This window comes from Myotis yumanensis, unplaced genomic scaffold (assembly GCF_028538775.1).
Source record: "Myotis yumanensis isolate MYYU_CA2020_CCGP unplaced genomic scaffold, mMyoYum1.0.hap1 SCAF_11, whole genome shotgun sequence".
Classification (NCBI taxonomy): Eukaryota; Metazoa; Chordata; class Mammalia; order Chiroptera; family Vespertilionidae; genus Myotis; species Myotis yumanensis.
In genome coordinates, this window is record NW_027223762.1 from 32,534,654 (window position 1) to 32,562,153 (window position 27,500).

At 37.5% G+C, this 27,500-nt stretch overlaps 1 long non-coding RNA gene across 4 annotated transcripts in view; it reads left to right on the forward strand.

Annotated features, from left to right (window-relative positions):
* LOC139019428 (uncharacterized) overlaps window positions 1-27,500 on the forward strand; it is a 546,272-nt gene that overhangs the window by 181,039 nt on the left and 337,733 nt on the right. For all 4 annotated transcript variants that reach the window (XR_011473106.1, XR_011473108.1, XR_011473109.1 and 1 more), the window contains exon 2: window positions 22,597-22,658. This is a non-coding gene — a long non-coding RNA (uncharacterized lncRNA). The remainder of the gene's footprint in view (window positions 1-22,596; window positions 22,659-27,500) is intronic.

Consider the following 27,500-nt stretch of genomic DNA (forward strand, 5'->3'; position numbering starts at 1 on the left):
GTCTGCTCTGTCCAGGCCATTGGTGCCCTTTCAAACTGGAAATGATTTTGAAAAGATGCAGTAGCTGAGAAACTGCAGCAACTGGAATGAGTAAGCCCTTTAATACAAGAATTTCTTTTTAATAGTGTTTTAACCGTTTTAATTGCTAACAACATCTGTAAAACTGGAAAAAAGCATTTTTAACTGTGACTCCAAGATAAGCGTTCCCTCTTTCAGGAAGAGAAAACAATTATTCATTGGTTAATTAGCTGTAAACAACTTTTAAAAGACACATCCATTATATATGTAATTATTTGCAAAAAGGCTTTAATGTTATTTGTACTAATGCATAATTATTAGTGCTTGCTAAAAGGATTAACAGTACTTAGATGACCACTATTATTGTAGAGTATCACAGTGAAGAAATGAGATTAGCATCAGGAAAGAGTATGTTATGATGAACCAGATAGGTTTTTTGTTTTGTTTTGTTTTCTTTTCTTTTTTTTGCAACCTGCAGTGGCAATAATGTGTAGTCATATTACATTTTCTGAAAGAATGTGTTTCAAACTCAGGGGATGGTAGTTTTTCATCTTTATTTTTATGGCACATGAAAAAAAATAATCTCACCAGACAGGAATATATTCCTGGGCTACATTGCTGCTATGATTTATTTATTTATTTATTTATAACTCTGAGAGTTCTTTTTCAAAAAATCAACAGTATATAATATTTTAAACCTGTGGTTATTAAAAGCAAAGTAGTTACCGATCAAACCAGGAGCTATTTACTCATTAGTGCTCATGGCAGCCTTTGTATTATATTTATTAGATCATGTAACCTTGTTCCCCTGTGGTGTGTTGGATAACTCACAACCACTGGTAGAAATTAAGCACAATAAAAACAAAATAGTTCTGCCTGGTATTTGGATTTCAGTTGATGAAGTTCATTGTTGACTTGCTTCTGGTGTTCAGTGATTTGGTTGAAACAGAATAACTTGGACATTCAGAGTCAGATAGTTTGGGTATTGACTGGCCTTTCCCCCTCCCTTTTGTTTGCCTTCCTTTTTTTCCATTGCCTTTCATTGATTACCTGATATGATTATTAAAAAGACTCAAAGCTGTGCATTTCATTCGGCAGGGATGTTGATAAAGATATTGCATAGCCTGGGGGCAAAGCCAAGGCTTTTGTACTTGTTGCTACTATCTGTTATAATGAACTCAGCTTAGGTGGTCCAAGGGCTTGGCGTGGGCTTTCTGACCACAGATTTCTGGATTGGATTCCACTCAAGAGCCCTCTCTTTTAGAAAGAACTAAAGTTCTGGGGCTCTGGTTTCAGGATTTGCAAACCTAAATTTCCCAGGATGCTAGGTAAAATCTCAGTGGTACTGACATCTTTATCTTTCCTTAAGACAGAGAAGCTGGGTATTTCCTGGGGGAAGGTCACTGTGAAGGGAGACCTTGCCTGAAGCACTGTGTAGACAGGAAGACTCTTGCATATTTCTCAATATAATACAGTCTTTGCTCCAGAGTCCTTGGCCAAGTTGCACTGTGAACTGGGAATGTGGGCTGGTGTCCTTGTAAGTCACTCTTAGCCTCTCCTGGAGAGCAATAATATTTTGAGTTTGAAATTTTTGTAGCATTTGGCATGAGCTTGCTGTCTCTAAGTAAAGGAGTTTTTGTTTTGTTTTGAGTAACCTGCTTGGGCTGTCACATTGGCCAAAGCATCTAAACCTGATGCTCTCATGGCTTGAGAGGTCTTATCTGTGACACTATATCAGTGGCCACTAGTTACTTAACCTGCTGTGTGATCAGATTCTTCCTCTCAATTTCTTCCCTATTTCCACCAAATCTCCAAACTATTTTAAGGAGGGGAGGATGCCCATATAACTCATTCATATCTTGTGTATTTTTTTTTTCTCCTAAGTTTCAAATTCAAACACAGCCCAAGGCCTTTGGCATGGAGAGGGTTCTAAATGGATGCTGTGGCGCTATTATTTTCCATAGTTGACAGGGAAATTATTACATTTTTAGGGAATTGTGAATTTAAGCACAGATGATTACTTTAAACATTGGGGTTTTGCAAATGGGAAGCCTTGTTGCTCAATTTACTAATTTATTTTGTGATCTGTGACTAAACTGAGTAAAAATGCAAATGTTACCAGGCCCTTTCCATTTTATCACCAGATCAGTTTACTGAGGGGAGGATCAGAGTCACTAAACACTCCAGCACTCCCGTGATTCCTAAGAAGCTGGGCATGAAAAGCAGCTAAAGGGAAGACTATGGGAAGACTGCGGCACTTCACGCAGGGAGGCTTCAATGAAATCTAGTTATTTATTTTAGGTTTAAAATGAAGAGTCTCCAGCTCAGTTTTATTGGCCATTGTGACAGCACAAACAGGTCTGTTACCCATCACACACGACAATAAACTACATTGCTGGGAGGTGGCAAACTCACGCAAAAAGGAAAGCAGTTGGCAAGGCTGAGTAAATACCTCTACGAGCTTAAAGGGATCCTGTTAAATGCCTTTGTATGTTATTTGTATACAACTTCTAATCTTAAAAACTGAAAATCACATTTTTTAATTCTTTTTTTCTTATTTTGCATTTCCTAGGGCTCAACTAAGTTTTAATACTTATGACATTCAACATAGTTCATGAAAATGCATTTCTTTCATATATATATATCTTCAATTTAGCCAGGTCATCAAGGGAATATTAACCAGGGACACTTATTGGGATAAAGTGTATTGTTATATATGTTTAGAAATACTATGGGTCAAATGAAATCCTAATATGATTTGATCAGCCTTTAACAAGGGATTCATTCTGAAAATCCAGTAGAGGGAGTGTGAAATTCCCAGTGGCTATCCATAGATTGAAGATACCTTTAAGCAAAAACGATGGGAAGTCTGATCCCAAGGTAAAGGGATCAACAGTCCAGACTCATCATCTCCTCAACACTTTATAATAAGAAAAAAATCTGATATGACATAAAAATTGATTTGCTTAGCATTGTCTCTTCCAAATATCTCTTCTTTAAAAATTGCTTAATTAGACTAAGTGATGTAGCTCATTTGTGTAATAGGTCAGGGTCTGAGTTGCAGGAAGTCCACACTTTGCAGGTCTGCAATCCCTTATCCAAAGCCCCTGGGGCAGATATATTTCTGCGTTCAGAAATTTTCTATTTTAGAAAGGTAATATGGTACATATACCACAGATTATGCAGTATCTCCAGCTGGGTCCGGGGCAGCACCCTACAATCAAACACATTCACATTTTTGCATTGCAATCTATGAATATTCACACTGCATGGGATAAATAAAGGCTGGAAATCTCTCTTTGAAATTAGTTCAGGTCTGGTTTTGCTGCCACATGAGTTATGAAAAACCTTACAGAGCTTTTTGTTTTCAGAGTTGCAGATGGGAGATTGCAGACCAGTATTTCTTTACTCACTCAAACATTGCAGTTACGTCTGGGTATCTTAGTTTTAATTTTTATTTCAGTTGGGTCATAATAAACTGCTGTAATCAAACAAGTCAATATGGACAAATATGGCAAGAATGTAAATGACAGACCCAATGTTTTATTTTTTTTTGCTTTTAATAAGAACTCTATAAATATTTATTAACAAATATGAGCCAAGCACTGTGCTAGTGCTCAGGGATATGCTAGAGGAGTGAAAGCATGGTCTGGCTCATAGAATTTATCATGAATTTAGGCACATGAGACTTTCTGTTTTACACACACACACACACACACACACACACACACACACACACACTAACATCAAGAGGTATATCAAAACAAGTGCAAAATTAAGTGTTCCAAAGAATACATGCTTTAACTCTGCAGTGGCAAATAGGTTTCAAATCACCTACCAAATGCTATTGATTGGCAGTGGCTGCTTCTGGTGCTATATATTGAGGCTTCTGAAATAAGTCTGAGATTAGCTGCAAGAGTCTCTTTATTGATTATCAATGTATGCCATGGTGGTAGGAGAGTGGAATGACAACAGACATGCCATATATTTGCCATCCCTCCTTGTCTAGATAGTCAAAGTCCCAGGAAAGATTTTTCTTAAGAGAAATGTTTTGTTGCTGCTATTGTTCTACAGTTGTTGTTGTTGTTATTTCATCAGTCCATGCCAATTTTAAAAAGTCCCACAAGAGTTAGTTATTTTCAAAAATTTAAGAACATATTCATTGAATTCCATGGTTGTAATGTGAAGAACCCTTAAATAAATATGACATCTTACTTTTTTGTGCAGCATTCTGATGTGGTTATTTTATATGAGTATGGAACAATAAAATTTGATATAACAAATTAGATTATAATCATATTGATTAGTAGTTGAGAATCTCTTCAGCTTAACTTTTCTGTTTTTTTTCATTTTGTTTTGTTTTAATATGAGTTATAAAAATGTGGTAATGTTAATTAAATGTGAAACTCTCTTCCAAGAAACAATGATTTATTTTGGGGTCATTATGGGTGATTACCCGAAGTATTACCTTCTTCCCTCTTGCCCCCATTATCTCAGCAGTCCTGTTTGCACTTGGTGTATTGGAATAGGAAGTCTTTATAATCTTGTTGCTAAGATTGTTTGACTCCTCAAATGTTTATTTGACTTCTGAAATGTTTAATTACGATGAGTGTAGGATGTTGGAAAAGAACTCATTCCAGTGTGACTGTTATGAAATGAACATAGGTACATCTATGCATAATGTATATATGTAAGTATGTGTGTATCTTATGTATACATGTGGAAAACATTCACTAACAGCAAGGGTGTAACAGTTCATGCAACTTTCCTCTGTCTCCCTTACCTTGAGCATTCTCATATACCTAATCACAGAAAAAGGTGTCAGATTTATACTAATTCTGGAGTTTGACCTCTTCCCATAAGAATTGGGTTTTGACCTAAGCTTTCTCCAGTTCTGACTGTAATATCTTGAAATCCTACTTGAGAGAATTTTCTCTTGAAATTTTATTCTCAGGTTTGGGAAGAAAAAGAGTCTTTTAGTCCTGTAGAATATTTCATATGTCGTAAGTCCATGGGAAATTCTGTGGTGACTTAATTTTATGTCATTAACAAATACCGAGCTGAATATTTTTAAATGAATTCTGAAAAGTTCAAAGTTCCCTGCTGCTCGTGTGAAAGGTCAGGCCATCACATTTAAAACAAGACAAAATGGAATAATAAAGGAGCCACAGGAATCTTTTATTTTTATATCTTTGGGACACAGCAGCAGGGATCAAACAGTTTAGCTATGACAGTGCCCTCCTAACCTGCCATGTACCTCCTTGGGCATGAGAATGGACAATCCAAAGGACCGAAAATGTGCGCATCCAGGCTCTTTGAACATCAAACTGGGCAATCATATCTGTACTCAGGGGAAGCTGCTCTAAGGCTGGCCACAAAATGGCAATGCAGGCAACCAAATGAAATGGATTATAAAACTTGATTGGTATAACGAATCGAAGTTAAAATGTCCCCTAGTGCATTGAATACTGAACTGGGAAATTGTGATCAGATAGTGTGGAATTATACATTATTTTTGCCAAAAAAAAGGAAAAGATTATTAACTCATACAAAAAAGACTTTTAGAAGAAATAGAAAAATAAAACTACCAATTTTTACCAGATATCAACTAACATATAGACTTTGTCATTAATGCATTGCAGGTTTATTTAAAGTTATTAAGTATATGATATTCTCAAATTCACCCTGATACAATTGAGGAAACTGGCAGATATATATATATATATATATATATATATATATATATATATATATAAAATTATTATTAGCAACTATGTTACTTATTCTAAAAATAATGAATAAAGTAAAATGCACCTTAAGTTCTTCCAGCTTTGAGTCTATTTGAAATTATTACAAAAATTACATTGGACAATTTTAAACATATGCAAATAAAAATAAAATGCCACCTCTATGAGATACACACAAGGATTATAACTGAACTTATAGTTTAAAGAATAAATCAGGTAAAACAAAGATTTGGAGTTAAGTATTTAACTTGGTTTAAGGTATGTGTGTGTATTTTTATATTGCCAGATCCCTATAGTATCTAAAAAGAGGCTTGTGAATCTCAATATAATTTGACTTAGAGGGATCTTTTAATGCATAGCATATTAACATATTTCCCTTACACTGAGGCACATATGGTTTTACTGAGTATATTTACTGTTATAGACCCATTTGATATAATCTCACTTTCACTATGTTTTGTGTGGAGGTGTCTTTACATCTACCAACACATCTAAATGTGTCAGAAGTCCGTTAGTAGCTTCATACGAGTATCAACATCTATATAGTGCCCATGGCAGCCAGGAGAATGTGCCCCCACACCTCCAACCATAGGATGTGGAATTGGGACACGCTAAGCCTGTCCTGACACGATTGGAATTTCCGTCAGTTGCCACTCAAACCCTGCATCCAATCGGACAAAGTGGCGCCAGTAACCACAAGGTACTGCCTTATCAGGCAAGGAGACTTTACAGAGAGGGGCAATGCATGAGGAAGGGTGTAGTTCCACCGCGCAAGCACCAGAGTCCCCACCTCTACATACTTAGATGTCACAGTTATACGTCATCCTTCTGGCCTCAACTTCTTTGTAACCATTCCCCTGCCTTGACTGGAGAGCAGCACCGTCTTTCTCCCTTTGGATGCTGTTTTCTTCATGCACACGAGCTTTTCAGTTAACCTCTCACCGGAGTACCATTTTTGTGAGTTCTATCCAGTTCCCACCTGGGCCCAGGTAACAGAATTGAGGTCCCCAGCTTCTGTGCTCTGAAACCTACTTCTGAGTTTGCTCCAAGGCCATGCCTCCTACATAGCTCAGCCAATCACTGAGCTTGGTGACAAGCTAAGTCAGGCCTGCTCCTGGGACCAATGTAGAAGCTCCCCAATCTTCCTCATGTTCAGACTGCATCATGGTCCAGTGGTTCTCAACCTTCCTAATGCCGCGTCCCTTTACTACAGTTCCTCATGTTGTGGTGACCCCAAATTTGATTGTTACAAATTGAACATAATTAAAGCATAGTGATTAATCACAAAAACAATATGTAATTATATGTGTTTTCTGATGGTCTTAGGCGACCCCTGTGAAAGGGTCATTTGACCCCCAAAGGGGTTGCAACCCACAGGTTGAGTACTGCTGGCTAGGGGCTCCCCCAGCCTCTCCTCTAAGGTCATCTTGGCATCTGCTTCTCAGAGGACCCATATTAGCACAGTTTATTTTATTCTTTAGTTTATTATTCTTTGTGGATCATAATTATCAGCCTTATCAACTTCAACAGACTGTAAGCAATAAGGTGCTCAATAAATGTTTAATGAATTAATGAATAGATGGCTTTTTTGAGCAAGAGTCATAGATAGTGAAGTTCAAATATGGTGTGGTATTTGTCAACTATACATTGCTAGTTTTACTCAATCTCTATTCTTAAAATGTTTTCACGCTTAAGGTTTTAATGATTTGCAAATCTGAATACTGCTGTGACTCTCCAGAGGTAGGGCCATATCATTGTAGTTTGGTTGTTCATTGACCACTCATTTACAACTAACACATTTCTGAAGCACCTTTAACTAACACTGGCTGGGAGAAGGGTGGGGGGGGGGGGGGGGAGATAACCAAGATGTATGAACATAGTTCTTGCCCCCAAGATGTTTACTATCTCAGTTGACCGAAGACTAAATTTGCAAGCAACTAACACCATTTAGAAGTTAGGCAGACTAATCATGTGAAATTTGAGACAAAGAACCATTTTCACATATACCTAGAGCACTCACAGATAAGTGATCCAATTGCATGCAGAGAGTATATGGTTAGGTTTTACAATTTTCTCAATAACATGAACACTTTCTACCCGCTCATTTGGTTTCTCAGACTCCTGGACTTCTAGTTATCAATGTAGAATACCTGTGCCCTCATTAGAGAGTGTAACCTCAGTCATTGGCTATTCCTTCCTTGCCATTCAAAGTTTTATCTGCAGACTAGCAGCATTAGCATCACCTTGGCAGTTGTTAGGAATGCAGAATCTCAGACCTAACTCCACAGCTGCTCAATCAGAATCCTTGTGTTTAACATATGACTCACAGTCACATGAAAGTGTGACAAGAAATAACTTGGAGTCTATTATGTCACTAGGATGAGACTTAGACCATGGGAGTCTACACATTACCAGGAAAGACTTGAGTTGCAAGAGTCTCAACTAGGTATTGGATTCCAAATCTGATTGATCAACACTTCTTCACTAACTCTTTAAACAATATTTATTTACTTTCTCAACACTTTGTTGTTCCAAAAATATTTAAGATGGCTTACAGAATATATATATATATATATAAATGTATATATAGTTTAATATATATAGTTTAAAGAGAATAATAATAGCAACAATGACACAAATAATAACGAGACGGTTGGAAACAAAGGTGAAAAGAAAATATGGATAAGAAAAAGAAACCATGGGAGAGGAAGGTATACTAGATCCATGAACAGCGATCTAGGGCCCATATCTTCTTTTGCAATATAAAGGTTACTGAAGACACTGGACATAATGCTAGTCAATGTCACCTGTATAATATCCCATGAGACAGCCTTCCCAAATGTAGTACCAGGAAAATCTTTGTCTAATTTGAAGAACTGTAGTGCTCTCTTCTTTATGATAATAAAACGTATATCAATTACCATGTTTCTCTCCTTCTCTGATTGTCAGGAAGCACAGGGCCAGATATTATGACAACCATGGAAACTATTTTAACCTTCATAACTGGAATATTTCACTTTTCTTTGGAATAGTTAAAGCCATTTCATCTTATTGTACATATATTCTATATTGTAACTCAGTTCAAATCACTTTTAGAAAGGCTTTTTTGTAATGAATAATGATATGTCAACATATAATCAATCAACACATTTTGTGTCTATTCTGAGTGATGTTGAGAAGGATGTTTTTCTGCGCCCACTAAGAAAAATGGGCTGTTCACATCCTCTTACCCAAACTCTGATTAAGCTGGTTTGAGCATTTGGGGTATGCACGGTAGTGGGTGAGTTCTAATAGAGAGTAATTAAGGAATAATAATATTGAAAGCTATAATAAATATTAAGTAATTTGGCTTTATATTTTTCAAATTGTTACATTGTAATAACCTTTATTAATTGTAAAAATTTAATTAAATTTGTCAGTATTTTACTAAAGTTCCAGCATTAACATTGTTTATACAAGGTCTATGACATTCATGTTTCCTGAAAGTTGTAAATAAAACTGTAGTCCAACTCTATATAGAAATCTCACCACTATTGTTACTGTTATAAAGCCTGTATTTTGTAACTGATGGTTGTCAGCCTGTAATTTTTTTTTTTGCTTTTTATGCCTTAAACATTTTGTAGTTTACATTAATTTTTATAGTATTTACAATCTATCCTGTCATTGCATTTTTAAATGATGAAATGAAGATGATCTTTATTTAATTATGTCTTCTTGGACCAGAGGTTCTCAATCTGAGTTGCACGGTAGAAACACTTGGGGAGCTTTTCAAAATCCAATTGTCCATGCTGCACCCAGATTAATTAGGTTGGAATCTCTGGGGTTTGGATGCAGGTATCGGGATTTTTTAACCCTCCCCAGCTGATTCCAACATGCATCCAAGTTTGAGAACCCGTGGATGGAGCAGAGAAGCACATCTGCTCTGAGCCATTCCCAGTGGCCCCAAAAGATATTGCAAAAGGTTCCGTGCCTCAGGCTTCATCATTTGGTGTGTTTGTCCTGCTTCCTAAATCAATTTTGGGATGATAACAGTTGGAAACAGTATAGAGGGCGTTGGAGGTATTTTGTAACAAGTTTTACCCAACAGAGTCATTGGTTTATTAGGATAGATGGAATTCCAAACTTTGAGGCTTTTCATAGTCATAACTGATTGCATCTGAAGTTCATTATAAGTGCCATGTTTATGAAGTATCTAAGTAAGCATTTCACTGAATTAACATTCAACACTCAAATTGAGTTTGCTATTGAAAGAGTATGTATGTGAACCCACAGGGCAGGCATGCATACAGAAATGGAAAAAAAATACGTATATATAGCTCTAGCTGGTTTTGCTCAATGGACAGAGCGTCAGCCTGCAGACTGAAAGTCCCAGGTTCAATTTCGGCCAAGGGCACATGTCTGGGTTGCGGGCTTGATCCCCGGTAGGGGACATGCAGGAGGCAGCCAATCAGTGATTCTCTCTTACCATTGATGTTTCTATCTCTTTTTCCCTCTCCTTTCCTCTCTAAAATCAATAAAATATATTTAAAAAAATACCTATATATATAGCAATCTTTCCTTGAGCCCCCCAAAATTAGTGTAGGTGATGCTAGGAGTCTCAAATTGGAGGCAGGAGCCTGGATTTTCTTTTTTCCTGTGTCTGCTTCCACCTGAAAATTCTGTCATCTTTATTGTGTAGATAGTTAAAAATGTAAAATCGGTGAGATTGATTTCTCCTCTCTCCACCACCCACATTTTTTTTTAAAGTGCAGAATTTCTGGATAAATATCCTGAAGTAAGAAAGTTTAAGTGTCTACTCTGACAGTTATGGATAATTTTATGCAATAGGCAGACAGACAAATTGTGCTGATTGTCTGTATTTCTTAAAAAAAAAAAAAAGGAGAGAGGGAGAGAAAGTCTGGCCTGGAAACTAGAGTAAATCTCAAAAGTGATCTCAAGTGAACAGAGATAGATTTCTGGAATACAGTGTGCAATGAAACCACTGACCTCTTATACACGGGTTCATGTCTTTTTCTACAGAAACAGATGGGTAATAGCATAATGCCGAAATCATGCTCTACATAATATGGACCTAGTGATTGCAGACCTGATTGCTTGCCATATGGTTGCTGAAGGGTTGAAGAGAAAATGGGATGATATGCAAACCCTTAAAAGCAACATTTTTATTGAATGGCCATTACATTAAAACCCAAACTCTGCAAATGAAGGCAAAAAACTGTGGTGAATAATGATGAAATAACAAAGCAATAAAAGCAGCAGCAGCATTGTATGTATTTTGTTTCGGATATGCAAAAAAAAGGGCAGGCTTATTTTTGTCACTTTGCCTAGCATTATTATGAGCTTCTCGGGGTAAGGTGGTGGGACATAAATGCCTTCGGGGCAGAAATACTGTATGTGTGGAGCATTGCTGCATTCACTAGGTCAGAAAGAAGAAAATGATCGCTTGTCCCAGAGGAACTGAATCTGACTCAAAAGCTACCTGCAGTATGTGACTAACCCCTGTGAAGTTCAGTATATCAGCAAGAAGCTAGTAGTAAAAACCTGCTTTGAGAGTCTAGGGTGATAATGCAAAATGAAGAAACTTGTTTACCTTTTGCCACTGAATTTCCTCGTGCCGATTTTGCTTCTGCCTGACTGTTGGCAAACAGGTGTATGGGATAAGGTGAATGCCGTTTCCCAGAGCGTATTCCGGTTTAGTCGAGCAGCTGGGATCTGTTTTGCTCTGAGTTTTGTTTTTTAGTGTGTAACTGGGAACAGAAATTTATTAGCTTGCTTCAAATTTGCATACACTTCATTTCCTGTCTCTTTAATGAATGTCTTTCAATCACGCAAAATCAGAAGAGTTTGTGCTCTCAGAAATGGAACCCACGTACATTAAACTAAACCTACTAAGAGAGTGTGGAGGGTAATGAGGTGAGAGGTAAAAATTCAGCCCTTCAGTGAGAAGTCTGAAGCATCTAATTTTATTTTAGAATGTCAGAGCTACTGATCAGGCCCGAACATCCAAACTCAGAGTATATTATTAAGCTCACAAATCTATGGGAACTTGGGGAATTCTAATTCCCTAGTGCCTGCCTAGAATGGTTCACTCCTCAAGAATTTTTTTTTTTTTAAAAGATTTCACAAATGTCACCTTACTATGAATTAACTTCCTTATTAAACTCTCTCTCTATTTTCAATTCCTAGGGGTTAAACCATATGATTAGTGAGTAGTCTGAGCTGTTTGCTTTTATTTGCCTCACATTTTTTTCTTCTTCTTGTGCCCCTGGCTTTAATTCATTTTTCTAGAAGCAGAGATATCCCATGAGAATTACTAAGTTCAAGTTGGAAAGGATTTTGGACAGCTTATAAACGTTGCCCATTGTTTATAAAATGTGTGTTTGAGGGAAGAGGTTGACGTTGGCTAATAGGTTTGGGGATGTTCTTTATTTTACTTTGATTCTTATCCCTCATTGTTAAGGGTAATTAAGAATTGTTTTGTTAAGTTGAAACTATCATGCCCACTCTCAAGGTAAGTAATTGCTTAGTTCAGGAGTTCTCACATTGTAGGGCCAGTTAAAGCACAGATTACTGTGCCCCAGCCTCAGAGTTTCTGATTCATTGGATCTCCATGTGGTTGGTTATGATTTGCATTTTTAAACAACTTCCCAGTTGATGATGCTGCTGATTCCTGAGACCACACTTTGAGAACCACTAGCCATGTTTTAGTGCCTAGTGACCAGGCAGATACTTTAGCACCATTAAATATTATTGATTTGAGCATGGGAAGAGTTTTGTGAGCTTTCAATGTACTTGTAGTTTTGAAAGGAACACCCTGCACACTTAAGGCAGCCGATGAAGCCACACTGAGCAAGATCAAGGCAACTTTGTCCCAAGTAGGAGTGGAGGTGCAGGTGGAGGCACCCTAGTGCGGATGCGTTGTAACTTTTCCTGTTTTGTCGTTGGTAAAGCAGTCGCCCAGGTCTGCATCCTGTGACAGGGTGCACGATGTTGGTTTGGTAGCTGAGACCTTCGAAATCCCATTTGCTTTTTCTGGAAGAATAGAATTTCTATACCAGTGTTCAGAGAACTCCCATCCACTTAAATGAATCCTGGAATTGTTAGGCATTTCATCAGCCTCATTGCTTTTATTACTTTCTGTGGCCTAAAGACATATGACAAGCGTGGTATAGTATTTAAGACATTTTATGTATGGCAAAGAGTTTTTTTTTTCCTCCCAGTGGTGAGAAGCATTTTCCTCCTGCCTAAAAAGCTGATTTTTATTCAGCTTGGCTAGTGACATATCTCCTGTGTGGCAGAAATAAGTTTTGCATAACTTTTAAGAGCCCTATTTAACAGATACAGGCTGACCTATTTAACAGATACCCAGTGCTACATAATGTATTTAGGTCAAGTATTGTGTTTGAGCTCCTCATCGCTCTTGTACTAGTCTTGCTTTCTGTGGAAACCTCAGGTATATCACAGGTACAAATATAGGCCAAGGGATGTTGCCTGGTATCAAAATGTAATAAATCTCTATATAACATAATTATCCTGTCACCCAATCCTCCTACGGAAGTTAAAAGGGAATCTGAGACTTTAATGAAATATCTGCCCTACTGGTTTTCCTTTAAGGCATTCACAATGCTGCTATTAACACGGTGCTATGACTGGGAACCTGAAAAGCATCAGTGGAGTTAAAATGCTTTTGAATGTCATTACGATTTTGGAATACTTCCCTTTAAAAATTAAAAGAAAATGGTGGTCCGCTATCATTTTTTTAAATAACTTTTTACTTCAGAAGTTGAATGATTAAGTTTTGACACACGTCTCTCAGGGTAAGGTTTTTTTCTTACAGAAATTTTTTAGGTAAAGGTTGCAGCCTGAATATGGGCAGTATCATTATCCTAATATGTTGGAAGATTAATCCATCCATCTTATAACAATACCTCATTGCCTCCAAGGATCTTAAACTGTATAAAAGTAAATGTGAATTTGAAATGAGATGTTGAGAAAATGCAACTGACAAATTATTCTAAGCTAGCTTTTAACATGTGTTTATCAAATACATTTGTTCCTCCTCTAAGTGGAGAACTTTGATTTTTTTTTTTAAGAATTGGTGCTAATAATATCTTTTCATTTATGTACTTATCTCCCACTTTCCTTCCTTCAAGATACCAAAACAATTGCCTTGAGCTTCAGGTCAATCCATATCTGGAAGGGAGAAGAAAAAAAGCTCCTAATTTAATTCTTTAGCTTTGATATGTAATACACGATTATTCCCATTTTTTGCTTACAAATTTAGATCCACTTGCCTATGAGTGTAAATCCATTGTATACCATGGGCCAGAAAGCAGCTCCTCCTCACTTTGTGGTTACACTGTGGCTGCAGTACCCAGGCTGTAAAATCAGTGGGTCTCAGCCCTGCCCACACCTTAGAGTCAGCATCTCTGGGGATAGGGCCTGACTAAGAATTTTTTTTTTTAAAAAAAATCTCCCCAGGTAATTTTAATTGTGCAGCTAGGGTTGAGAACCACTGTTAAAAATCAAATAACATCCTGAATCTATAGGAATCACTTTTTCAGCAATTACCCTCTTACATGAATGAAAATTAATTATACAGGTGGAGGGAAAAAGATTCCATGGCATCAAATTTCTTTCTGTAGTCTGCTTACACAGAGAATAGGGCACTTGACTGAGGCTTAAAACAGCTCTGACCCAGGGTTATGCATATGAAAGCAGGGCTGCCCTGGATGTCTCCCCTGCCTTTGACTTAGCACTGCAACTGGTAAGACAGGTGTGGACACACGAGTCAGGCAACCTACTCACCCACTCTCTTCCCTCACTGTCATCTGTAAAATGGTGATGAGAATATGGTGGCTATATTGTAAGAGTCAAATTAAAAATATACCAGCATCTTGAAGGCATGAAGTAAGTGTTTTAAGATAAAGAATTAAGAATCACATTTTCTCCTTTAGGCCAAATGACAAAGCAGTAAATTTGTCTTTTACTACTTTTGTTTATACCCCCAAAGAGAGAGATTAAAATGGTTATCAGTACTTACATTTTGCATTTTAATAACAAATGTCAGTGATCTTTAAATGAGCTGTTATTTGGGTTGTGTGTTCTTTGTTACCACAGACACTTGAAAAATTAACTCCCCCTGCTCACTTTCTCCTTCCTTGTAGTATTTTTTCCTAAATGACGATGATCTAAATACTTACATAATTATATTGCAGTAATTGTGGGAGAAGACCTTTTTGGGGATAGGGCACATATCCGAGAGCTGAACATTGTGAAGAGTGGTCATGGCGTAGTGAATGAGGAGTCTGATGTGCTGTGTGGTCAGGGCACTTCACCACCACCCCAGCCACGTCTAGGGCGCATCTTGCTTTGGTTTTCTAAACCTCTACATTTGTTATTGGCTACTTTATGGAAGTAAATACAGATTTACTCTGTGTGCTTTCTTTTAACTATGATCTTTTTGTTATTTTAATTTCTTGAAAACATCATTTATAAACTCTAACCATTAACAATATAGCACTTGCATATTTTACTTAATTGCCAATTTATCATCTTTTAAGTACATATTAGTGAATTTATTGACACAAAATAAACCTGGCAAGTTGTATGGGCCTTAGTAAGTTATTAGGTGTGTGTGTGTGTGTGTGTGTGTGTGAACTTCAGCTTTTACATGGTTTGTCTCTAACGCCCTGGTCTAAAGTCCACCACTGAATGACTATATTTATTATTTTTAAAAACCCATTAAAATGATGTCTAAACAATTTTTAAAAGAAGACATTTAAATTTCTTTTATAATCACAAGATTTTTACAAATAGAGATGCTTTTAATCATTTCATTCAGATAATTTCTAATGTGCTCCTTTATAATCTTACAGTTCGGGGAACTGTGTTTAAGTGAAATGGGGAGTGCACTTTTTGACTCAGGCTCATTCAATAGCATGTCCTAAATGTGGGGCTTGTTTTGTTTTTCTATAACTGTCATAATGACCCCAGTCTGAGAATCTGCACATTAATTTATGTGACACTCCTGTATTAAACATTCCACCCTGGAAGAAAAAAGAAAACGCCAAACTGTCCTCAGTAGAGGAAAATCGTTCCTCGTGATGTGCTTGTTCTCATCTCTTTGTCCCACCCCCAAGGCTGCCTCTATGAGTCTTCATTTTGATTAACAGCCTTTCTTAGGAAGAGGGAGGCAGAGACGAAGATGCTAAACTCTCTCTGAAGTGTGTGCTAAATGATTCACAACCGTGTGAATGAATCCATTTCTGCAAGCATTCCCAACCTTTTAAATCTGTAGTCTGCCAAAGCTTTGTTGGATTCTATTCAATTAAAAAAAAAGGCACCTTTTTCCACAGCACCTCTTTTTATGCAGCCTGCAAGTATTTAAGTCCTTTGTGTTTCAGCTGAATTTTACTTGCTCCAGAGATAGTGTTTTGAAGAAGCATCTAATATTAATTTGTCTTTACATTTAAATGTGTTAAGGGTCTGCCTCTATCGTTTTCATCATGGCTACTTGGGTTTTAGTGGCCTCGAATGTTTATGTTAAGAAACTAGTGGAAATAAGAGAAAGAGATTTGGCTCATCCTGGTGGATGCACAAATATGTATCCTATGTGATACTGAAGAGGAATGATCTGATCCCAAATGAATGTGAAATATATTTTTCTGAGTCTTTCTTTATTATTTATAGGGAAAATAAGTCAGCAACAAATACACCTAGCTAATTGTGTAAAGGTTACTTAATTTTTCAATGCATCATTGAAAAATCAATACTGATCTGAGACCCAAGTATGATCTCCCAAATGGTATGATCCTATTTAGGGCAAGTTGGAGGCTGTATTTCAAGGACAGTAACATAACATTCAGGGGATGTCTTTTTTTCTGATGACTGGTGATGTTCTCCTTCCATATGGGAGTACATTTCAAGAGAGGCATCATTGTTCTAGAGCAGGGAATTTAGCGATTCCTTGTGTGTAATTTAGAAATAGTCAAGCCTATCATAACCCCAACATCTAGCTCGGAAAAGGGGTTTAGTAGAAAGGACATTATGAATCACAGGCAAAATGGTCCAAAGACTATGAGTTCATTGGAGCAATGGGTTTCAAAGTCTGGTCTGCAGACCCCAACACCAGAATCACCCATGGTGCTGGCAAAAATGGGATTCCTGGCCCTGACCAGCATGGCTCAGTGGTTAGAGTATCCACCTTGGATCCAAAGGGTCTCAGGTTTGATTCTGGTCAAGGACACATACCTGGGTTGCAGTTCCTCACCCCAGTTAGGGCTCATGAAGGAGGCAACCAATTGATGTGGCTCTCTCACATCAATTTTTCTCTCTTTTCTTCTCTCTACTCTTGCACGATTTTTGTGCATTGGGCCTCTAGTGAATAATATTAATGCATTTGTAAGAATACAAGGATAGAAGGTGCTGTGGTATTTATGTTGGGGTGAAAGATAAATCTGATTGTTATAGTTAAAGAAGAAAACTTATTTAAAGTTTTTTTGGTTTCCCAGAATTATAAAATATCATTTTTCCTTTTTCATTTCACACTTTACATAGATGTGAATTTAAGTGTTCTCATCTTTTCCAGAGAGCAGGGATACTTTCCATTGAATGAGAGCATAATGAAAGTTAATGATTTACAAAGTTCAGATGGGGTTTGGTTGGGAAAAGTTAGAGTTTCTGGTGGGTTACTATTGTAAGAGAGTATTTCTTTCTCCCCCCGCCCCTTTTTCATTGTATCTTTTATGTAAGCTACAGTGGTCGAATTATAAACTTTTCCCAATAAGTTATACAAATGTCATGCTTTGAACAATTAAAGCCCAGAAAAGCAAAATCACATCTCATCATCCTGCATGTTTTTTTTCTTTTTAATATATATTTTATTGATTTTTTTACAGAGTGGAAGGAAGAGGGATAGAGAATTAGAAACATCAAAGAGAGAGAAACCTCAATCAGCTGCCTCCTGCACACCCCCTACTGGGGATGTGCCCACAACCAAGGTATATGCCCTTGACCGGAATCGAACCCGGGACCCTTCAGTCCGCAGGCCGATGCTCTATCCACTGAGCCAAACCAGTTAGGGCAATCCTGCACGTTTTATGAATGTCTTCCCTTCCTCTCTTCTTCACATACTTCCTTGGTCATTTGTTCATCTGAAATGCTTTCTTCTTCTTCAACTTAAGAGTTCACAGAACTATGTGTCCCCATTGTAATATACTTTGTTTGGTAAATTATTTAACCTCTTTGAATCTCTGTTTTTTCACTATGTTTAGCTCATAAGTTCAAATGAGATGTTGCATTTGAAAGCTTTAAAAATTTCTCCCCATAGTATCCACTTATGAAGAGGCCTACCCACAAGGACACTGTGCTGACTTTATTCTATGAACCTCCTTATTGTGTCATCTGCTTGGTATTTATCATAACTACACTTGAATTATAAGGCAGTCATTACCTTTGGTCACACCATCTTCTTAACTAGACTTTGGGCTTCTTAAAGGCAGGTACCATTGCTTAACCATTGCTTAACCATCTTCTACAGTGGTAATATGGGAGATTTTTTATGTAGGTTTATAAATTAACATGCTTATTTTTGGCAACTTGTGTCTGGACCATGAAAGTATAGAAGGAAAGATAATTTCAAGCCTAGATGATTAGAGTTGAAAAATCCAAGTAAATTTGTGTTTGTGGCTGAAACAGAAACTTAGACACCAATCATGATATATAATAAACTGCCAGGGTTCTTGTCCCAGCATCAAGAAGGGTTCAGGAATCTGGAAAAGGCTGTACGCAGATGACATAGAAATCCAGAGACTAATAAAGAGTCCGGAGACGAGATATAATTTTGAAAAGCATTCGGGGTCAGAGGAGCTTCAGCTAAAGGAACTGAAGACTCCTTCCTTGTCTAGGACCCTTGCTTTTATTAACACAATTTGTCCTAAGGCAAGGTGGAGATAATACACTTTAAAGGGTAAGGTTTCAAAAGGTACAGAAGCATTGTCAGTTTGGGGAATTGCCTATGGCTGTTGAGGTGTTTGGCCAGTAGGAGGCAATAACATGTAGATTAAGATGCCCTTTAACTGTCTGGCAGCCACAATCAGTTTACTATTCAGGTTTGGAGAAATGCCTTTAGCCATTCCCAACAGGTGACTACTTGTGTGACTAAACCCTGTTGAGTCTCCAAGTCTCATCAACCTTTTGATGAAACTCTTGAAATTATGACATGCTGGAATTGGTCTACGGCAGTGATGGCGAACCTTTTGAGCTCGGCATGTCAGCATTTTGAAAAACCCTAACTCAACTCTGGTGCCATGTCACATATAGAAATTTTTTCATATTTGCAACCATAGTAAAACAAAGATGTATATTTTTTTAATATTTATTGTATATATTTAAATGCCATTTAACAAAGAAAAATCAACCAAAAAAATGAGTTCTCATGTCACCTCTGACACGCGTGTCATAGGTTCGCCATCACTGGTCTACAGCATCAAACAGTGATCAAAAACTTGTGGGAAAGGGGACTTTATGTGAAAGTGAACAACCTCTAATCCAAATATATGTAAGAAATGAATGATTTTAGTATATTAGCCACAAGGTTCCAAAAAGTCATCTCCCAATTACTTGCCTTTTTCACATTTATCAAGTGGTAGTCACATACACTATGCTTTGACAAACATTTTCAATTTCCTTAGAAACTGAGTTTGTATTATACACCCTTCTCTGAAGACGTGACTATTTAGTTAGGATACCCGGTTGGAACTGTATGTCAAAATGATTAGAATCAGTAGATTAATTACAAAAGGCAATGTTCTTAGGAGTTATTTATTATGTCCCTAGTGGCTGGAGTTTATTTTTAAGTGTATTTCATCATGCTTCAAGTTTTATTTATAGACTTAACTTCTTAGCATGAAGTCTGGCTTTCATGATTTCACTCCATGCATTGGGCTTGTACAAGTGGCTATTGAACACCAGCCAGGATGATTCACTTTTTATCACAAGATGGAAAACTTCTTTCAATATGGTTCTATCTTGAGATATCTGTTTTCTGCTGCTGGTTAAATATCAGTGACACAGAAGGTGGTACGCATTCATCAAACACTTTAAGATAAGTAGTTCAGGACTGTTTAAAAATCTGAAACTTGGGATTCTGATGAAAAATTCAAGTGGACCATATCACAATAAACTGAACTTACCTGTTTCTCTCTTTTACCTCCTACCTATAATTCTACATGCAGAGATGGGGAGAAAAAGTAATTGTGAAAGACCCGGAGGAATGTCCAAACAGCCAACTTTCTGCTAAAGTTGGCATTTATCTCCTTTTAAAATAATCCATGGGTTAGGTGTGTTTCTGAGCTGAAATTTAGGAGATGAGAAAAGATAGGAAATTTGGAATATCATATATAGGGAAGCATTTCTGTCAAACATTATTGAAGCTGGAAAAGAATGAAATTGAAACAAAGAACACCTGCTACTTTAACGCATTTTACAAAACATAATGGTCTTTCTGACTCAAAATACAGTATTTCCAGAGAAGAGGAAGTGCTAATCTAACAGGGAGAAATTATAATGATTCACTAGGTAAGATATGAAGTCAGAAATATTTCAAATTGGGTTTTTCAGTTTCTGGAAGGGTAGCTATTTTGTATAAAAGTGGTTTTACTCATCAGATGGTGAATATTTCTCATAAATTGCAATAAAGAGAATAAAACCGGCTTGTCACTAAAGATTTTTTTTTATTGACATCTTTAGCTTGTCTTCATGCCAGTAATTAAATTGCTAATTATGTGTTTCTGTTACTGTGGTCATGCTTTTATTACATAATTGCTTCAAGTTTTGCTTAATCACTAACAATATTTATTTAACCTTTTTGTACATTAAATAAATTTTAATATATAGAAGCTTTGGAATGAGTTCATTGACTGTTTTGATTAGCATAATCAAAGGAATTCTAACCTTTCTTGTAGTTACATGGGTTGGTTCATATTTTCAATGAGCTTGCTGACAATTATTCATTCAAGCCATAGCAATCATTGAAAGACCAATTGAAATAGAACAGAAAAATTACAAAGAAAACTTTTCAACATGCCATTGTCCATTCTAAATAAATTTAAAATGATTTTTCTTGAAGTAATTGGAAATGTAAGATTAACAATGCAATCTTTAATATGTGCCCCATAAATTTCAAAAAGTTATTTGATTAAATGGTGGGTAATTCAGTTACCAAGCTTCCCCTCCCCTTTTGAATGCAGGCATAATTTTTGTCAGTGTTTCTATGTAGTCATGATTTTGTTTTCTCATTTGTTTATTTTATGCAAACCATAAGAGACATTTTTCTCAGTGAAGATTGCCTCTTTATTTTATTTTGAAATATTTGTATATTTATTTCATTAAATGAGATAATGCTTTTTCTTATTAACATAATTTCCAGTACATTAAACATATTTCTCTACAGACAGAAGAGAGGAATCAAATTAAATGACAGCTAAATCACTGGCAGCAATTTCAACTGTTAAAAGAAATAAGTGTCTCTGTTTTCTTTGTGATCACAAGATGTGCTGTAAAGGGAAATGAAATACTAAAGAAAGAAGGGAAAACATAAAGAAATAATGACTGACTTATTGCAGTAATACCATGGAGAGAAGAAAAATTCACTGCAAATAAAAGCTAAAATAATATAGTGGATTTGAAAGTTACAAAATTCATTTCTTATTGATGAGTTTGGCGGAAGCCTAATACTAAGCAAACTGATGAAAAAAAAATCAATGCAATAAACTATGAATGATGAAAGTTGAAATAAATACTTTGCGTATGGAGGACCATTATTCTAAATGTCTTTAATTTTTTAATAATTCATGTCTTTATGTTTACCAAAAAAAGGAGGAATTATTGCTTGGTGGACTCAAAATGCATGTAAAAAGCATCTACTAGAATTCCATATTTAGTAATAAGTCCAAGTGCTATTGGTGACCTTATGATTTTGGTATCATGATCTGACTTTGACAGAAGTGCATTAGGGGGAGGTGAACCCTAATTTAAAAAACAGTGCTTACAAATGATGCTGGTGCCTTTATACAGAATAGTAACTCCATCAAGGATAAGCTGCTTTCCAAGAAGACAATTAATATTTGGAGCCTTGAAAGAACAAAATTCAGGATATATATTATATGTGTGTATTTATGTCTGTAGTATGCTTGTGATTGTTCTGGCGACATTGATGGCATTTTTTTGACAGAACTCGGCATTGCCACATACACACGCATGTGCCTACAAACATGTGTGTGTATGTGTTTGTATTTTTTATGCTTGTCAGATTGTTAGTGTGTTCAAATCAGAGCATACAGGTTACCTGGATCTGTGCATGTGCAGGTGGGCTTACCCACCCATTTTCTCTTTTCACACATCATTAAAAATAACTGGTCAATGTAATCAATTCAATCAGAAGCCAGTCAATTCAGTATGGGGGGAAAATCACTTGAGCCACTTTTGCTGAATTGATTTTGACTGAATTAACCTTCTAATACAGTTGATCTTGAAGCCCTCTCTTCTCCAAATCTGTCTTTCTCTCCCTATCCTGTCCCCCAATCAATTCGTATCCTAATCCTTCGCCATCTCTCTCCTTTTAGTCCTTCCCACCCCTTTTTGGGGGGGACTTTCTCTTTCCTTCATCCCTCCAACATGTTCAGAAGCCTTTTCTATCTGCCCCTCTCTTCCCTTTCATTCTGGCCCTTTACCAGACACACAGCTTCCCCTGCCCCAGAGGGGGCAAAAACCCTCACACGACAAAACATTCTAAATCTGGTTTTTGTTTTTGTTTTTTTTTGAATTGCAGAGATTTGAAACTATTGCTTGGCTGAAAACATCGGGCTCCCCATCTAGAATGTGACTCCAAAGGTAATCATTGCGATTTTTCCCACTTTTAGAGACCTCTTTTTCCCAAAGGTTCTCGGGTCCCTCTCAGGGTAAACTTTTGGATCATCTCTGGGATTGTTTTCTCCCTGTACAGCAGCTTTGTGGGCTGTGTGGGAACTGCAAGGAGCACGGTTTTCTGAGGGGCGAGGGAGGGCTGGCATGGGGGGACAATGTTAATGTTCAGGAATCCTTATGTTTGCCACTTTGGAGATACTTCCTCTTATCTTTCTTTCGGAATGCGGGGGATAAGGCAAAAGTGCAGGCCACATGCAAGAGATTTTGAATTATGCATTAAGCTGATAATGCTCCAGAATGCAAGCATATTCAATAAATAACTAGGCTGGTAGGGGAAAGGAGGTCGCCTTACCCGTGCGGAGGGCACCACATGGGGAGAGAACTAGAGGAAGCCTAGGTGAAGGGTGACAGCGAGGTCGCATCCTTTTAGCTTGCTCTGATGAAGAAGCAAGAAGAGTAAGTTAATATTGAAATTATTGCCTAATGCTTATTTGCTTTTAAATTGATTTCTCCAAGATAACAAGACTATCTCTAGGGTGGGCCCTGTGTGTACAGGTTTGCTTCTGTGGCAGGGTGAGCCCCTTTGTGGAATTTTATGTAAAGAAATTCTGTCAAGGGGAGAAATTCATTCATTTATTGGGACCTATAAACTCTTTAAAAAGGGAAGATTTTTCAAAATGAAAGTTGGCAAACTACACAATAGGATGCTCAAGGTTTGTTTCACCGGGTATCTTTTCCTGATTAGGATGTAGTAGAAGTTAAGCCAGTGGAAGAAGCAGAAGGATTAGAAGAATGCTACAAATGATCTCCCTGGCCCACTACACAGCACTACCCACTGCTGAACGAAACTGATTCTTTTATTCTTTGCATTGCTTCTCTGGCTTTAGTAAAATATATCCATGGATGTAACCATTTGTGAGAAATTAACCGAGGTGCATGTATACTCTCACACATACAGACACTTACACACACACACACACACACACACACAAACACATTCACACACATACACAAACACTCACAGAAACACACACACACTCAAACACACAAACACACACACATACAAACACACACACACTCACACACATACACAAACACTCACAGAAACACACACACTCAAACACACAAACACACACACATACAAACACATGCGCGCACACGCACACACACACACACGATTTTTAAAATTATTTAGTTTAAAAAAAGGAAATGGAAAGTGCGCGGGGATGGGGACTGTAGGAGATGAACAACTGAACCTCTGCCTATTTTTCCTCACCAAAAAAAGAGGAGAAATTCCACGTGCATTGAGTCATCTTCCTGGTTTTAGGCAGCAATCAGCCCCTGGTTCTGCCATCTGAAGCTTGCGCTTACACTGCCTGCAGCAGCGAATGTCTTCGCGAGGCTGGTTCTATAGGCACCCATGCACAGACACATCGACAAATAACCACGGTCTGGGAAAGCACCCTCCTCTCGGAGAGTCATCTCAAGCAGCGTTTAAAGTAAATCAATCCCAGACTGTGGGGAATCGGCTTTTGTAGCAGAGTCTGGAGGTGATCTTCCCTGGGGAAATCCCTGCCCTTTCCTGGTAGTGCCATCTGGTGCACATGGGGATGGGGCACACATATTTGTGTACACCACCTAGTAGATAGATTTTACTTGACACCTAAATTATTTTTATTTCTTTGGGTTACCTGCCATTTTGTGTTCATGTCGAGAGAAGAAAAAAAGAGGCAGCTCTCTGTGAAGGGTTGAGGTCATTAAGATGCCAACAAAAGCGAGGAAAGAGGGAAGGTTATTAGTGAGCAGAAATGAGGTCTGGTGGACCTCCTGGCGGGAGCAGTCCTCCCACCGCTCCTGGGGGAGCATGGCTGTGATCAGGAGAACGGTCCAGCCCAGGTCAGGGTTTGATTCTGCTCCCAGCCCATTGACTGATGGCAGAAGCGGAGACATTGCTGTGATGAGGTAATGTGAGTGGGTAAACCACAAGTAGCAGAGAATAGCTGATTTCTTGCTACATGTCCTGCTTGGCCAATAAATAATCTAAACATAAGGAGATGGTTTCTGGTTAGAAACTCATGCTGTGCATCTAGTTGACTCATGTCTCTATAGTCAGATGTATTCTTAGGTAATCAGCACACCTATTCACTCTGGAAAAGGCAGGCCAATCACAATAAGGATAGTGATGGACATGTTAATAGAAGGAGAGAGAGAGAGAGAGAGAATGAGAATATCTGCCTATCTTGGTTATGAAAATTGGGATAGTTATTTTCCCCAAGCCTAAGGTTTTCTCTGTATCTTAAGACTCTCATTTTATTCCTTTATTAATCTCTCTCTCTCTCTCTCTCTCTCTCTCTCTTCCCCTCCCCCCCCCCCCCCCCCCTCTCATTACTAGTGGCCTGGGTAGAAGCCATTAGTGAGTGTGAAATTCCCAGTGAATCCCACATTCTGGTTCCCTCTATTTCTTTGACAAAAAATACTGGGACATTAGTTTTCTGGGGCTACCATAACAAAATACCATAGACTGGATAGCTTAGCTAACAGAGGCTTACTTTTTCAGTTCCTGAGGCTGGACATCTGGGATCATGGTGTTAGCAGGGTTAGTTTCTTCTGAGGCCTCACTCCACGGCTTGCAGGACAGAGGCCTCTCCTTGTGTCTTCACATGGTTGTCCTGCTAATGCTAGTGTGTCTTGGTGTCTCTTTGTATCTAGATTTCCTCTTCTTATAAGGATTCCAGTCATATTGGATTAGGGCCCACCCTAAAGTATTTTAACATAATCACTTTAAAGATCTCATCTCCAAATGTTATTATATTCTGAGAGGGTTTGGAATTTAACACTTGACGGTGGAGCACACATTTCAACCCACAGCAACAGGTCTTCCAAAATATTTGCTGGAATAATTAATTAGTTAATTCATTTCTGCTACCTTTATTTAGAAGTGTATTCCCCCAACCTTCATTCTCATCTGCATTTTCATTATACCTGATTGAAACTAATTTATTACAATTAATGTAGGTGGTTGTGTTTTGTTGTTTTAAGAAGCTAGAAAGTAGATCCTCACAAGGGATTGAATCTTTCTACATCTTGATCTTAGACCTCCTAGCCTCCAGAACAGTGGGGAAAAAATTTCTGTTGATTAAGCCTCCCAGTCTATGATATTTTGTTATAGCAGCCTTAGCTGACTAAGACAGTGCTCAATAAATATTATTTATATCTAGTAATCATAATAAGCACAGATACTTATAGAATGCTACACTGTGCACTGGTGCTGGGCAAAATGTAATACCTTTCTGAATTTTCTCTGGTTATAGACTTATTTCTTGCTTTTAGATTTAAAACCTCTAAAATGAGCAGGTTCTTTAAACAAAAATTAAGTGACTTTGATAGAGAATTGGACACACAAAGTATGTACCAAATACAAGCAAGCTTTAATGTCACTTCCTATCCTCCAAAGACCCAAAGATCCTTGTTCCAAAAGTAGAGTAATAGACATTAGAAATAATAAGAAAATAGTTTTAGATAGATCTAGATATAAATCAGAATAGCATGAAGTGAAAAAAACTCAACTCACAGGACAGTATGTATAGTCCAATTGGGTTATGTAAAATACATACAGACATAAATTAAGAGTGAGTACATAAAGGTTGGGAGACTCAACATGGTGATGTATGTAGGAAGATCATGAGCTCACCTCCCCCCCATGGACACACTGAGTCTACAGATGCATATGGGATAATTCCTCTTTAATAAGTGTAAAGACTGGCTGAGTGATGACCACACAGTCAGCCAAGAAGAAGAAAACCTCACTGAAGTGGGTAGAAATGGCTGGGACACAGTCTTGCCATAAACCCCACCCCCCGACATGGTAAAACTGTAAAGACTATAAAGATGTCTATATTTAACAGCAATTAACTCTGTGGGGGACAGCTATTGAGGGGCTAGCAAAAGCATTCTTTTGTGTTCTTACTTGCATTGTTATGTAGTGTGTTGATTTTTAGCCATAAGCATGTACTTCTTTGTCATTTAAATTTTTGTAAACTGACTCCCCTCCCCCCCAAAGTTATTGAAAATATTATTGACTTGAAAAATTTTACATTCATAGATAAAAAGATATACATGGGTAAGAAGATGGATCATGGACCATGGCTTTATTGATGATAGGTTTTCTCTCTGATTTTTCACGTTTTGTTTGTCAAATATCCCATAGTAAGTACCACTGCTTCACCCAAATTGTATTGAATAAGAATCCAAGAGATTGGGACCCAGGGATTTGCATTTTACGAAGCTCCTATGATAAGTCTGATGGTTTGCTGGGTTTGAAAACAACTGGCAAAGGCTACACATCTCCAAAAGATTGAAAGACAACATGGACCTTGTATTTGAATGTGCCTGGAAAAATGACTTTACTTACATTTTCTTGAAGGTAAAACTAGAGAACATAATTGTACCCTTTACCTTTCATGAGTACTGAGTCGGTACTTCCTTTTTGGCTCCCGGAGTCTCAATCTACAGTGGAGATGCTATCACTTTGGTGTTTTCCATACTCACTGACTAACCTATACTTCACGCTGCTATTTATGTTAACTGCATATGGTGGGTGCTCTAATTCTAAACTCAACACTTCTGAGTATGTATTTAATTGTTTACAGAATAATCAGTGGGATGGTTTTAGCCCATGGCTGGTTCTTTGCCTCTCCTTATTTTCTTTTTGTTTGGGATACATCACCCTTTCAGGCTATTGAGCTCTTAAAAAAAGAGACAGGATTACATTTCATATCTGAGCGCCTTCTTTTCCATGTATCTATCATT